The 13493-nt window shown below is 41.6% G+C and overlaps 1 protein-coding gene across 2 annotated transcripts in view; it reads right to left on the minus strand.

Moving 5' to 3' along the window:
- The window catches only part of LOC120447231, a 49916-nt gene that overhangs the window by 33013 nt on the left and 3410 nt on the right, over window positions 1–13493 (minus strand). The gene's annotated exons all lie outside the window — the stretch shown is intronic.

A 13493-nucleotide genomic window follows, 5' to 3' on the forward strand; every position in this document is an offset into this window, starting at 1 on the left:
CCTCGGGGCATGCTGTTCTACAAAATTGCAGCGGTTCATAAAGATAAACTATGGAAAAAGATATAGAGACGTCAGCCCAAGGGGAAAACCGAAAAAAGCCACGGGATACTGTCACATCTAAATGAGAAATGTGACGTGCAATCCCTTATTCAGGTGTACTTTTCACTGTATGTATATAATGCAATATATATAATTCCTTTCCAAGGCACACAGTTTTTAAGTCTCGACCCCGTAGATTGGCTTTTTCCAAGAGTTCCACCCAATCGAAAGCCAATCCTTGAGATCTTATCCGAAACCCCGAACGAAAATATCAAATCCAATCACATTGTCTTTTCAAAACCAATTCCAATTGATTTATAAGCCTTCGACTTGGACCCATTGGATCCCTCCAACGTCCCCCTACAAACTTTCCAATCCCGCATCAGTGCAAATGAAGTTGCAAGGGCTCGTTCTCGGGAAAATTTGTGTGTTTTTTCGGCAGAGAGCCAGGCATGCAACCAATTTCTGCCTATGACAGCCGCACAAAAGTTCAACTGATGATACATCGTGCGGCAACTGCAGTCTGCCCACAGAATGGATTGCAGTTGCAGCAACGAGTCTTCATTGTTTCAGTTTTCAGTTCGTTTTGCGGTCGAAAAGTGTTGCAAACTGTGACTGGACGGACGGGGGGCAGCTGGTTTATGAAATGAAAGCAAAGATAAGACCGAAATGGGGGAGTGGTGGGTGGAAAACCTTTCGGGTGGCGGCAAATTGCATTTTGCAATGGGAAACACCAGCCACGGATGTCGCAGGTACACTGCGAGTAAAAGTCGAACAAACATATATAAATAATATATATTTAATGTCCTGTAATAATATAGAAACATCATTCAGTTCCTTGCATACTCATGCAATTCATTGCATCACGATATTGGAGGTATGTCTCTGTGAGCACTGTATGATTTTTTACGGTGTATGCACACCCTAAAGAAACAGGCGGTGGGCGAGGTGCCCGGGGCTTGTGGATTGGGGGAGTGGCAAGTTGACAATGTGCGAACAAATAATTCCATCAGCAGGAACAAAAGCGTCGAGTGTTTGTTTGGGTGGCGACGATGGCATCGGCTTCGCAATCGAGCTGCGAGCTACGAGCTACGAGCTACGTTGTCCTGGGCGAAAAGGACCAATGCACACATGGACATGGGCATGGGCATGGGCATGGGCATGGGCATGGGAGTGTGCATGTGCAATATGTTACACTTGCCGACTGGATGCTGCCACATCCCCATTCTTTGGCAATTCCCCTGCTGTAATCTCGCCCAAGTGCAGTCGGCAATCTTGCAACGCCCTCTTCAAACTCAGTTGCTCGATTATCATTGTTGAAATTTATGAATTGCATTGCTGCAGGAGCATGGACGTAGTACGGAAGGGGGTGAACCCCTGAAGCTGGGTGGGGTTCTGTTTGTCCATTGCACACAGACAACTCAATTTGGGCTCTGTAGATTACGCAGCTAACCCCATTTTTGGGGTAAGTAATGTAAGGAATGTGTATTCGGAGTCGATGATGTTCACCGCCTGTTAGCACGATGAGTTCTTGTGAAACAGAATGCTTTCAATAGCTTAAAATTATTGCACAATTTTCCTACAAATATTTTGGCAACATTAAAAGCTTAAACTAGCATTATATTCAGTGGAAATATTTCATTAAACACTAGTATACAGAACAATATTTATTTCTGTGGCAATTGGAATGGTATTATGTATCCCCATCACTTTTATATATATTATTTAAAATAATATTCTTTTAGTAGAGTAATTGCCAGTTACTGTTCCACAGGACATTTGGTGCTAGTACTTCCTCAAGTTCCCTTTGTTTACTTCATATCGCATCTCCTCGTCAGCTTCCTGGTGCATAATTAGTCGTATGTATTATCGGAACTTCATTACAAACGCATTCATTCATACGAATGCTCATCCAGACGATTCTCCCAAAAATAAATCACACTCCCTAAGCACGCAATGTCGACGCCCACGCGGCGTATGTGTAATACTGTGGGTCCGGATAATTTGCGGATGGGTACAGGCTACCTTCAGCACGTCTGAGCCCCATTTAATTGTCCGCTGTAATTTATACACGCATTAATTGCACATTTCTAACCGCCATAAATCTGCAGCTCTGTTGAAACATTTTCCTTTTTATTAATTTGCCAAAGGGGGTTGGGCCGTCGACAAAAGGTTAAAGTTAATGTGTGGGAAGTTTTCTTTTACCTACTCTAATGAGTAGAGAATTCTATTAGAGATGCAATATTCATTTATAGTGCACGGGGTTGCAAAACTTGTAAAGGAAGTGAAAACTGTGCGGTTTGTCCAGTGTTTACTAAATTGAAATCATTGTATTGAAAAATAGTTAGATATTGAAGTATTTTTCAATTATAAGCCTACTATTTTTGTATATTCATATGCTACAAAGATGTAATTGCGTAAATACAATTAGTGACTTGTTTAATTTGGTGTACTCCGATTTCTGATAGCTGATCAATAAATAATAACTTATAATTCGGCGGGTTATCCCCTGAAATTACTAAAAAAGAAACACATACGTATCCTGGTAGAATTGCATTCCAATTTTGATGTTGTGCCCATTTGAGTTCATGATGATGATGGTGATGCCGCCCATTGGCCAGCTCGTTGCAATTTCGCCGACCAATTCCGTGGCCCCGGGATCGTCCCCTTTTTTCCTGGCAACCGCACCGAAAACTGGCAGAAAACCCCCACTATATCATCGCCCCAATCCCATTCCCGTTCCCACTCCCGTTCCCGTTCCCGTTCCCAACTCTCCGGCCATTTGTCGAAAGCAATATTTTCTGCATGCAAACCAAAAAATTTGCATATAAATGCGAAAACGCATTCAAACTAACAACGACCGAAAGGAGGAGCGAAGTGCAGGACGCGGATATTGCAGTGGACTGAGAACTGGGACTGCAAATGGAGCTGTAGCTTCAGTTTCAGTTTCGGGGCATTCGGGGCATTCGGGTCTTTCGTGGGGCGGTTTGGGGGGCCATGCGGACGAAGGCTTCATTTGCAGTGAAATAAATAAAGATGGAAAAAAGGAAGTTTGCAGTGCGAAACGCGCCATCGAAAATGTACGAAAAAGTAATTAACTTGTGGGCCCGACCCGGCTAAAATGGCTTTTGGGTGGTTCGGGGATACCGACAAATGCAAATTTGGCCAAATGCACATTGCACTTTCAGTTGATGGCGGCCATTGTCGACGTCATCGTGGCTGGCCAATAGAAAACAGTGGAAAAAACACGTATATTGTGGAGAAACATTTCTCTTTAACAGTGAATCAGATAAATATTCAATCTTCTTAAATATATTTCTGTAGGAGCGGGAATTATTATAGATTATTTTCATTTTGCATGAAAATATGCAAACATTCTGTAGATCAAAGGTGTAATTTTCTGGAAAAACCATTGAACATTCCTGGAGTGTTAACTAATATGCCATAATTCAAAACCACTGTTTCGCGACGGCCATTGCCAACACAGACACACTTATGCACGGCACACTCGCACACCCAGCTCAATTGCATGCAGAACCGGCCACGCCCCCTACTCTGCCCACTCGGACGGCCTTCCCTCCCCCTTTCCCCGGGAAACTATCCCACAATCATACTGCCCAGCCCTACCGCATTGCCACCGTAACACCCCGCACCCCCCAAACACCATGCCCTGCACCACAGACACCGCATGGCCGACAAAATAATATCATTTGACGATCAAAGTAATTATTTTGCTTTGGTCTACAGCATAATTGCGGGTTCTACTCCGACTGCGGGGTTGGCCTAGGGTTAAGGCCGGAGGGGTGCTGAGGAGAAAGAGTAGGAGAAGGAGGAGAAGGAGGCGCTGGGAGGCGGAAGGGGAGGAGCGGTCTTGGTGGCTTGGGCATTGGACATCGCATGGCCGTCGCTTTGGTTGGCTGATTGCCCGCCCAAATGTACAGTGGTGCCCTCGATGGCGATCGTTCTAATTAATTTTGTTATTAGGGGTAGAAAAATAAATAATGATCACGGTCAATTAAGTTAATACTAAATATCATATCAACAAATACATTCTATAGTATGCACTCAACCGATTTTTACTTTGCCAAAGTTATGGCTGTAGCTAATAATGTAATATAGAAGTAAGTACATTTAAAGGATATATTTTGTAGTTTCCCCATATTATTAATTCATTATTTATTTGTGTTTAGTTATGAGTTTCGTACCACTGTGCCCTGGGAAATAGTCGTACTTCAACCGGTTGGTACTTGCTACTGGCGGCCCCTCGCCCAGTGATGTTTGCCTTTTTGCACATGGTTGACATTTTCAGCAACGCCATTTTGGCCATGTTGGCAGAGGGCTGGCGATGTTTTATGGCCGAGAAAAAGGGAAAATATTCGGGAAGATGGGGGAGCTAGTGGGCCTGCACTTTTCCGAATAAAATGTCGCGCACTCGCTCTTTTGCGGGCCAAGCCGATGCAGAAAATATGCAAATGCATGCAACAATTTCCCCGGCCAGACGCCATTTTGTGGCATCAACTTTTGTGCGCCGACCGAACACGAGAAACCCAAATAAATTTATGTCATTGCTCGAAACAGAAAAGGAGGAAAACAGCAACAAACCAGAAGCGAAATTGCTAAAATTTTGAAATTGCATGCCAAGCGGAACTCACGAAAATTGAGCTGAATTTTTCCTTATTATTTTCGCTTTATATACACAGCATTTTGAATGTGCGCAGGAATATATATTTGCAAGTGCTGCACAAGGCGAAATTTTTATATAACAATCATTTCCATTTGCGGCAATTCAATAAAATGCAACAAACTCAAAACATCTAGAACCACCTTTACTGTAACCGTAAATGCGTGAAAGATGTTTTAAAATATTTTTGAATCGGATGTACAAAAAATAGTACGGTTTTTCTCAATGTGGTACTGTGCGCCTGTTTCCTAATTACAGTTAAAAGCTCTCCCTCCACGTGGCCATTAAAAAGTTAGTCGAAAAGTTTTCCTTTCTGGCCAATGGTTGGCAAAGTGCTGAATTTTCGGTTCTTTTCAAAGCGTCGGAAAAATGCTGAACTATATAGAGTAGATATCTGCACATCTCACTCTATAAGCCACAAAAACTAAATCGAAACTTCCAACTGTCGGCTGAGCAACAGAAAAAAGTAATCAAAATGCAAAATGCGGAGTGGCGGATGCAGGAGCAGGAAATATGGCCCCGGGCCATACCGCCAAACTGCATTCCAAATCAACAACAGAAGCTAACACAACATGCATCAAGCCCATCAACATCCCCATCAGCAAAGGCAACAACAACCGACTACGACTTCGACTTCGACTCCGACTCCGGACCAGGCCAACAGCCAAAGAGCCCAACAGCCAACAAAGTAGCAGCCGAAAATGGACGAAGGTGGCAGCGGACTAACCTGATCTATGCCCAACTCTTGGCCAACTATTCTGCACAGATAGAAAAACACATCCGAATAGGTGCACATTTGGTTTGGTTCAGGCCTGGAACACTTTTAAGCATTAACTCACATAATTTTACATTTTAAGTCTTGTATTATAATTAGCAAATTATTGTATGCAAAAAAAATGGATATTTTTCATACCAAAGCATTTGTTTAAACGATTTATTAAGCCTTTTAAATCTAATGAGCCCTAAAAACCTCCTAAATTTATAAAATGTTTGTCTAGTACGACAATAAACATCTATCTTTGTTTAGAAATAAGTATACTGAGCGGCAAATGCTGAAATTTATATCAGATCTCCACCATGCTCCTGTCCAAAACTGACTTATTAAAGCAGAGGAAATATTATTTTCAATAATTTTTGTATTATTGCAATAGTATTTTTTCTGTGTATTTTAGACAGATAGGCAGGCAAACTATTATAGAGAGAAGACCCGACACTTATTACTCACCCAACCACTCCGAAGTTCGTAATGAACTTGGGGCATTTGATTGACTCGAAGACTCAAAGACTTGCAGACTCGAAAAGCCGCACAGCAACTCCGCGAATCGCGACTTCGCCATATTTGCTATGAAAAATCGCAGTCTGCCGTTGTAGTGGAGTGGAGTGGAGTGGAGGCAATGAATGAATGATGAATGCCAGTTATAGACGGGCTGAAGGCTGGTTCTTCATATCGGATCGGGGGAAACTTGGAAACATGGCAACATGGAAGCCGGCAGTCGCAGTTGCAGGCCGCAGAGCAACATCTAAATGTGAATTTTATGCATTTTATACAAGACGAAAATGGAGACGCGACACAGTGGGACAACATCAATTGGATAACAATGAAGTATAAATAATTTTAGTACACAGTAGAAGATGAAAGACAAAATGCCTTAGGTAATAAAAAGTGTTCCTATATATACGATCTACCACTCATTGCCAATCTGGATAGTATTTATATGTGAATATTACTCAGTCAAATCATCAACATATGTAAATAAAATTCCATACAAATTAAATTTATCGTACGGATTGACTTTAAACAATTATAATTAAGTTAATGATCTGTCAACGATGTTTCTAATTAAATTTTGTGCATCTACAGGACAAGTGCTTTTACTAAAATTGATCCATTTTAGAATTAAAAAGAACATTCCCACTGTGCCAAAACTGAGGTGAGGATGTGGCGCGGCTTGCGCAACATGTAATCCTTGATGCGGCATGGCGGCATATATACCCAATATATATATGTATATATGTGGCACATCAATAGCTATATATAAATGCGAATATATATAATATAAAAAGTGCTTTAGGCGCGGCACAGCTCTTTCGGCAGCAGAAGCAGCGGCAGATGGCAGCTGAAAGATGCAAAGATACAAAGATACATGAGGGCATCGGAGGATGATGACGCAGTCCTCGAGCAGGGGCGTTGCGGGAAGGGGGCGTTCAAGGGAAGAGGGGCGGACAAACCGAGGTGCAGACATTGCGCATAATTTCGCGTACGTTTTGTGAATTTGTAATTTTGAAATTATTATTGCCAGGGCGGCGGAAGCGGGAGACGAGGACGAGGACGAGTGAGACAAGGAGCTCCATGTGAGCCATGTTCTCGTCTTCGTGGCCTTCTCCTCATCTCATTGCGGTGCTGGTTGGAACAAATTGTGTCTGATTGGAAGTCTCTGCCAAGTTGTGCCATGGCTTTCAGCTCTTTTCGATTTGATTCGCTGCAGAAAAAAGACATTACCAGCAAGGGAAAAGAGGAATCTCGAAGGCGTTGCCCGCTTTTATGGAATTGGAAATTTCAGCGCATACATATATATTTTTTCTGAGAGGTGAGAGCTCCGCCACCCACACTCACACCTTTTTCTGTTTTGGGGGCCCTTTCACCGCATTTTCCTCGGGTAAAATCATTTCCCTCAAAAAAGTAAGCGTTCCATTAGGAGGGCTTTTGACCAATTTTTAAGCGACGCGCTTGCGGTTATTTACACATGAGCCCGCGGTACTCCAGTTCCTCGACTACTAGATACCCATTGCTCAGCTAGTGTACGTTTAATGTAGTTTTTGGCATATCAATTAAAATGAACGAGATAAATAATAAGAAAAATGAAAAGAATCATTTTTCAAGATTCTGACACCCGAGGAACGGGTATAAAAAGCAATAATAATATCAATAAATTAGTTTTTTAGAAATATTTTACACTGTACGCATCTGCGGACAGCATAAATGTATGGAAAAAATTACCTCCGCAACTCATCACCAGCGCAAGTGAACTGAACTGAACTGTCAACTGTTTACTCATGTAAATAATTAAGCAAAATAATGGCGCAGCAACAGCAACAACGAGGAAGGACCTTCGTTATGCGGCAGTGATTTTTCACACACGTATACACATGGGTGTCCAGCTGCGTGCGAGTGTGTGTGTGTGTGTGTGCCAACAAAAAGACAAAGTGACGCTCAGGTTCATTGTTGTGGGTCCTTTTTTGGTCCTTAGCACGCGTTGCCCTCAACTCTTTAGCCAGCATATATGTATGTATATATATACAAATATATATATCCCCTGATTCATCCTTGCGTGTCTGGCGTGTGAAAAAATGGTCAGCTTTATTTTTCATATTGTTAAGCAGGCACTCACACACAAAAGGGACCTCACGCAGCCTCATGCATTTTTTAACAAATTTATTGGGCGTAAAAAATGGTATTTAATTGTGTGTTTGGAATTGTTTTCCGCGCTAGAGGAGATTAAGGGAAAGGCGGAAAAGAATACATTGTAAAAGCGTTTCACAAATTCAGGTGCAAACAACTGGCAGTCAAAGCTAAAAGTTGTAACGATCTAAGACAAGTAAATATTTAAATATAGTAGGAACGTAGAGGCAGGGAATTTTCCTTAGCGTTTTCCAGCACATCCTATGTATGTAAGTGTGAAATCCTCCACCGAAAACCACCTAAAAACCGAATGCAAACCACTTTGCCTTCCTCCCTTCGGCCACCGCAGAAAAGTGCGGCCAAGTCGTCTTGACTCCTATTTACCTTGGCGCAAATACCATTTGCCAGGCTAAGAAGTGAAATTGTAAATGAATTATTGGATCCATTAGCAAAATCCATTTACACAAATTTAATGCCAAAGCAGCTGGCTACCCCATTCCAGTGCTGTGCGAAGAAAACTTTACACACTTCGTTGAACTTTTTGGCAGACGAAAGGCTAAAGTAGAAAGGCCGCAAAGGGGTTGAGTTGGGCTGAGGTGGAAATAAGAACTTAGCAATTAAAAAATAAGCAAAGCAAAAGAAAACATTTTTAGAATTACGCATAATGCGCAAAGGGGTTGTGATTGCAACAGAGGTTTTCCTCAGACTGGCCCAAAACTTCCGTTTGCTCAGTGAAATCGAGCGATTTGCATAGGAAAATAGACAAATGTGGATGGTCTGTGAATTTGGCCTCCAGCTTAAAGAGCCCAGACTTGTTCGAGGGATGGGTCTTGTCACAATATTATTTTAACTTTGGCCTTATGTAAGAGTTGGTGGTATTATTCGAGTTTCTCCAAAACGATTTTAGAAGTAGACTGAACTGTACATCCGATGTAGACAGCGCTGTTTTATGTGATTAGTTATTGGTTTATTTTATTAATGTATTGTTTGTGATCAACAGGCAACAAAAAATTGGCAAGCGCAGTTTATGTAACAATAACATGGCCGCAAATTTATTTACTTTTTTTACGCACTCGCTTTTCAATTTATTTACAAACCACTTAATTTGTTTTTATTTAATCAGATTCTGATTTAATTACATTCTATATGCCGCGTTAAGTCCGAAATTAAAAATGCATACGCTTCGATTCCAGATTTTCATTTTTTCCCCCAATTCCCCATCAATATTTATTGGAGTGTCCACGTGGCTCAGTGTTTTTTAATGCAATTACGGGCAATGCAAACAATTGGTTTTTATGGACTTATAAACCATTTTTATGACCAACTTGTCTGTCTCTGCTTTCACCCTCTCTGCCGAGATTTATATCCTGCTTTATATTTTTATATGCATTCATATTTTTTCGCAGCTCTGTTTGAATATTGTTGGTAGTGTGCATTAAGTGGCATTAATTATTATTTATGACATTGTTTTTGTCATTTGATTTTGATGATATATTTCAATGAATTATTGCCGCCGCGACTTTCTTTTGTTCCGTTCCAAAGAATACAAATTAATTAGACTGGTCCCAAACTTTTTAAAAATATGGAAATACTTAGTTCCGGCCATGTAAAAAACTAGTCATTATTTTGCGTTACTTGACACCTAACACCTATCTATCTCAAAGTAACAAAGTACTTCCCATTACGTTTTAGCCCTTTCCGAATAGTACGCCCTGCAGTAGTGCAAAAAACGCATTTTGATTGACCACAAAGCGGAATATTGATTTACGGCAACAGTTATCAGAAAGTGTAGGACGGAATTGGCCAGAAATGAGGCTTAATGCTGAGCCAGGGCCAACTGTCGCCAGTCGCCAGTCGCCACCGCCACTAAGGCTTCCCTTCAGCTTCTGCTGACACTTGAGCATCTGAGGGCCGGTAAATCACATGAGCCGGGCCAAGGGCCAACCGAAAGCCAGGCCAATAAGCCAGTCAGTTAGCTGCAACTGGTAACTCGAGCCCACAAAAGGGAACACATCAGGCTGGCCAAATCGACGCCAGAGCCAATTGAGCAGAAAACCAGAAGGCGCCATCGAGGAGAGTGAATCGGGGAATCGACGTGCGACGTGGTAACAATCCTTTTGGGCCATGGTATTTTGACACTTGCCACTCAACGACAACAGTTATTTGGGCTTATAATGAATATGAGCAACACACCGAAGGTCATGCTGCTCAAAGCGAAGTCCTTCAAGGTCCTCTTGGTTTTTTTGTATTTGGTATTTGGTATTTGGTACTTGGTATTCTGTGTTCTGTTTTCTGTATTGGTGACATGTGGCGCCATGTAGTCATCCGCAAAGCAACCAAACCAAAGCAATATCCGGACCCGGCAACGAGCAGGAAACCCAAGCTGTCAGATAGATGGATAAATTCCAAACTTACTTTGCGACCCGAAGTCTCTAATGAAGACAGCAATAAAATGTCCTCACCTAATGAATGGCAGTCCGGGCGATTTTTGGACGGACTGCCTCCTTGTAATGAACCTCCAGCCTCGTCATGGACACAGATAGCTCAAGAAGTGCTCTTTGACTCATTAAAAATTAAAAGCTCTAGGTGGGTTGTATTTTTTTTGGGCTGCACTCTATAATATCGACCATAATGGGCCACTTTGCTCGAAATAAGTAGATTACATCTAAAAATGCATTGCATCTTTGTAAGAGATGTTCCAGACGATTAATTTTTTAAAAATAGTGCAAATACTTAAAAATGAAATTAAGACTATAATTGAATTTTGCAATGCATTAGGAAGGGTGTGCCATATTCGCTTTTGTCATTAACTTTATTCATCTGCTGTTTTTCGCTACATCCATTCCTTTTGCGCTAGAATCAACAACAATTTTTAATTTCATTTTTCAAACGTCGCTTTGATACCTGCACGCCGCATTAACACCCCAGGTCCCTTAGACCAAAAAAAATTGAAATCCAAGGCTCGACCCAGAATTTCCTACGGATGGACTGACTGAACGAATGACTGAGTGACTGAATGAATGAGTGACTGACTACTGCCCAGCCCTCGCCTGATAATTTGATATGCCCCGGTCTGTTAATGCGGTGGCTTCATAAGGGCGAAAATGGCGTGGGGGCGCTTTAATTTTATTTGCACAAAAATGCGCGTCAATATTACCGAAAAAATACATTTAGACAAGACGGCGTTGCCCCGTGTTGTTTTCGTTTCGTTTTTTTGCTCTGTGGCCAAAGCAAATAAAATTCATTATGAATTTCTAATTATATTGCAGAGGCCACCCTCAAAAAAAGCCAAAAGTTGCCTCAAAAAAGTTTACATTTTTTCCAAGCCCCCTTTTGGAAAATGTCAAGCCGCACATTTGACAATGATGAATTTCCTGTTGGCCAGCAACCCCCAGAAAGGCGGCCAAAAAAATGCTTTAGATAAACTGATTAGGCACATCAATTGGGCAGAGCACTCGTCTCTTCTGGCGGCAATGGAAAGCGGTCGCCTAATGGCAATTGTTTTGTGAAAATTGAATTTTCCTCTGTTCTGGCGGGCATTGCATTGTCTGCCCGGTTACAAATACTTCGGAAAAGCGTCGGCTGTCTAATTAGAAATAAGAAATAAGGCAAATGCTTTGCGGTTTTCTGCACCTGCTGCCACAGATAATGAGGCTGAAGGTGAGCCTGGGGATGGCAAAGGTATTTGTTTAAATTATTATTGGACTTAATTATTGCCAAGCGGGATCCCAAGAATGCGCAATAATGGAAACCAATTTCAAGTTTTCCCGGCAAGGAGGTAAATAAAAATGTGAGAAAGGCTCAAGGGGATTGGAAGTGCTCAGTGTTCGTGGTGTTCGTACAATTGATGTTGATAATTTACAAAGGATTTCCAATGACTAAATGGTATTGTTTTGTACTTGTTATTAAGTTATTAAATAAGGCCAGGATATAAGGAAAAAGTAGAACTCTTTAAGAACGAAAGTGGTTTGAAAGAGTCTTATTTTCAGGTCCGACTTTCCCATATAGGTTTTATCAAACACTAAAGCTTATGTCCACACCACAGCTCAGCTCATAAGTGTAATTTAATCTGACCGTATAGCACGTTAATTCACACATTAAGCTATTTGGCATTGATTTCTATTTGCCCAGAATGGTTGACTGATTGATGATATCGAAACTAGCTGAAATAAACACACCAAACGACCCAAAAAGCAAATAGTTGGTAGATGGAAATGGGGATTTGTGGCTAATAGACAGTGGACATGGGCTAAGGTCAGAGTTGGTTGGGCTTATATCTGGGCCACAATCATATACATAGGACAGATATACATACACATTGTATGTGCGGAGGGGTAGGGTGTGGGGCAAACAATGAGCTGATGATGAGCCGGGCCTCCGATATAAATCAAACAACAATGAGAGACACAGATACAGATATGGCTGCGGATAAAACGCACACACAATCGAGGACATTTGAGGATAATGCCGCCTCTCATCACGAACACGCCTTTCAGACCTCGCCCCCCGATTTTCCCGAGTTTTCATTGTCAACGCTAAGCAGCGTGTGAGGATTATTTCGCATTCTTCGGCAAGGACCCGCCATGTCCTTTGTCTAATTGGTTGTGTCACATACTCGTAGTCGTACGAGAGTAGATCCCTGAGTACATCGGATCAGAGATCCATCCCCATCGCTTTGTTGTGACTGTCGTCATTAGCTGTCCCATTTCGACTTCTGCCCAAGGACCATCTTTCGCTGCTTTGTTTGGGGTATTTAATGCTTCAATTGATTCCTGATTTAAGTGCCTCCCCGTGTGCCCAAACCAGCTGCCGAAGATCCGGCAGCCCAGCAGGTTGTCCTCCACTCGAGAGTCGGCTCTTTTGGAGCGATTCGGGTCAGCTAATTGAAAGTCTTTCACCTTCATCAGGAGCCAAATGTCGACAGCGATGCTGATGCGTAAAAAGAGGTGGATCATGAAGTAGCTACGGCTATGTATCGAAGATATTGAATTCCCGTTGGTATCAACTGTATTAAAAGCACCACAACACAAAAGCACTAAAAACTGCGTTTTAATGATTAATTCAAAATAGTAAACCATACATTTTTATTGTAGTACTCTAAGAGTTCATATAAAAAAGATTTATTTAATTACAAAACCTGCATTATAACCTTCAATAATCTTCTAAGTTCTTGTCAATAATTATTATTTATAACATATAACTTTTGTTTATTTCAGTACCCTTTGCCAAATCCAAAACACTCGCTAAAAACGTGAAATATATTGCCATAAAAAAGACCCCTAAAAGTTGAGTCACGGCAATTCGTGAAACTGAATTAGCTGACAGGGCATCACAAACAAACGCAATAAAGTCGGAAAACATTGACAGGAACTA

This window comes from Drosophila santomea, chromosome 2R, assembly GCF_016746245.2.
Source record: "Drosophila santomea strain STO CAGO 1482 chromosome 2R, Prin_Dsan_1.1, whole genome shotgun sequence".
In the NCBI taxonomy this organism is placed as follows: domain Eukaryota; kingdom Metazoa; phylum Arthropoda; class Insecta; order Diptera; family Drosophilidae; genus Drosophila; species Drosophila santomea.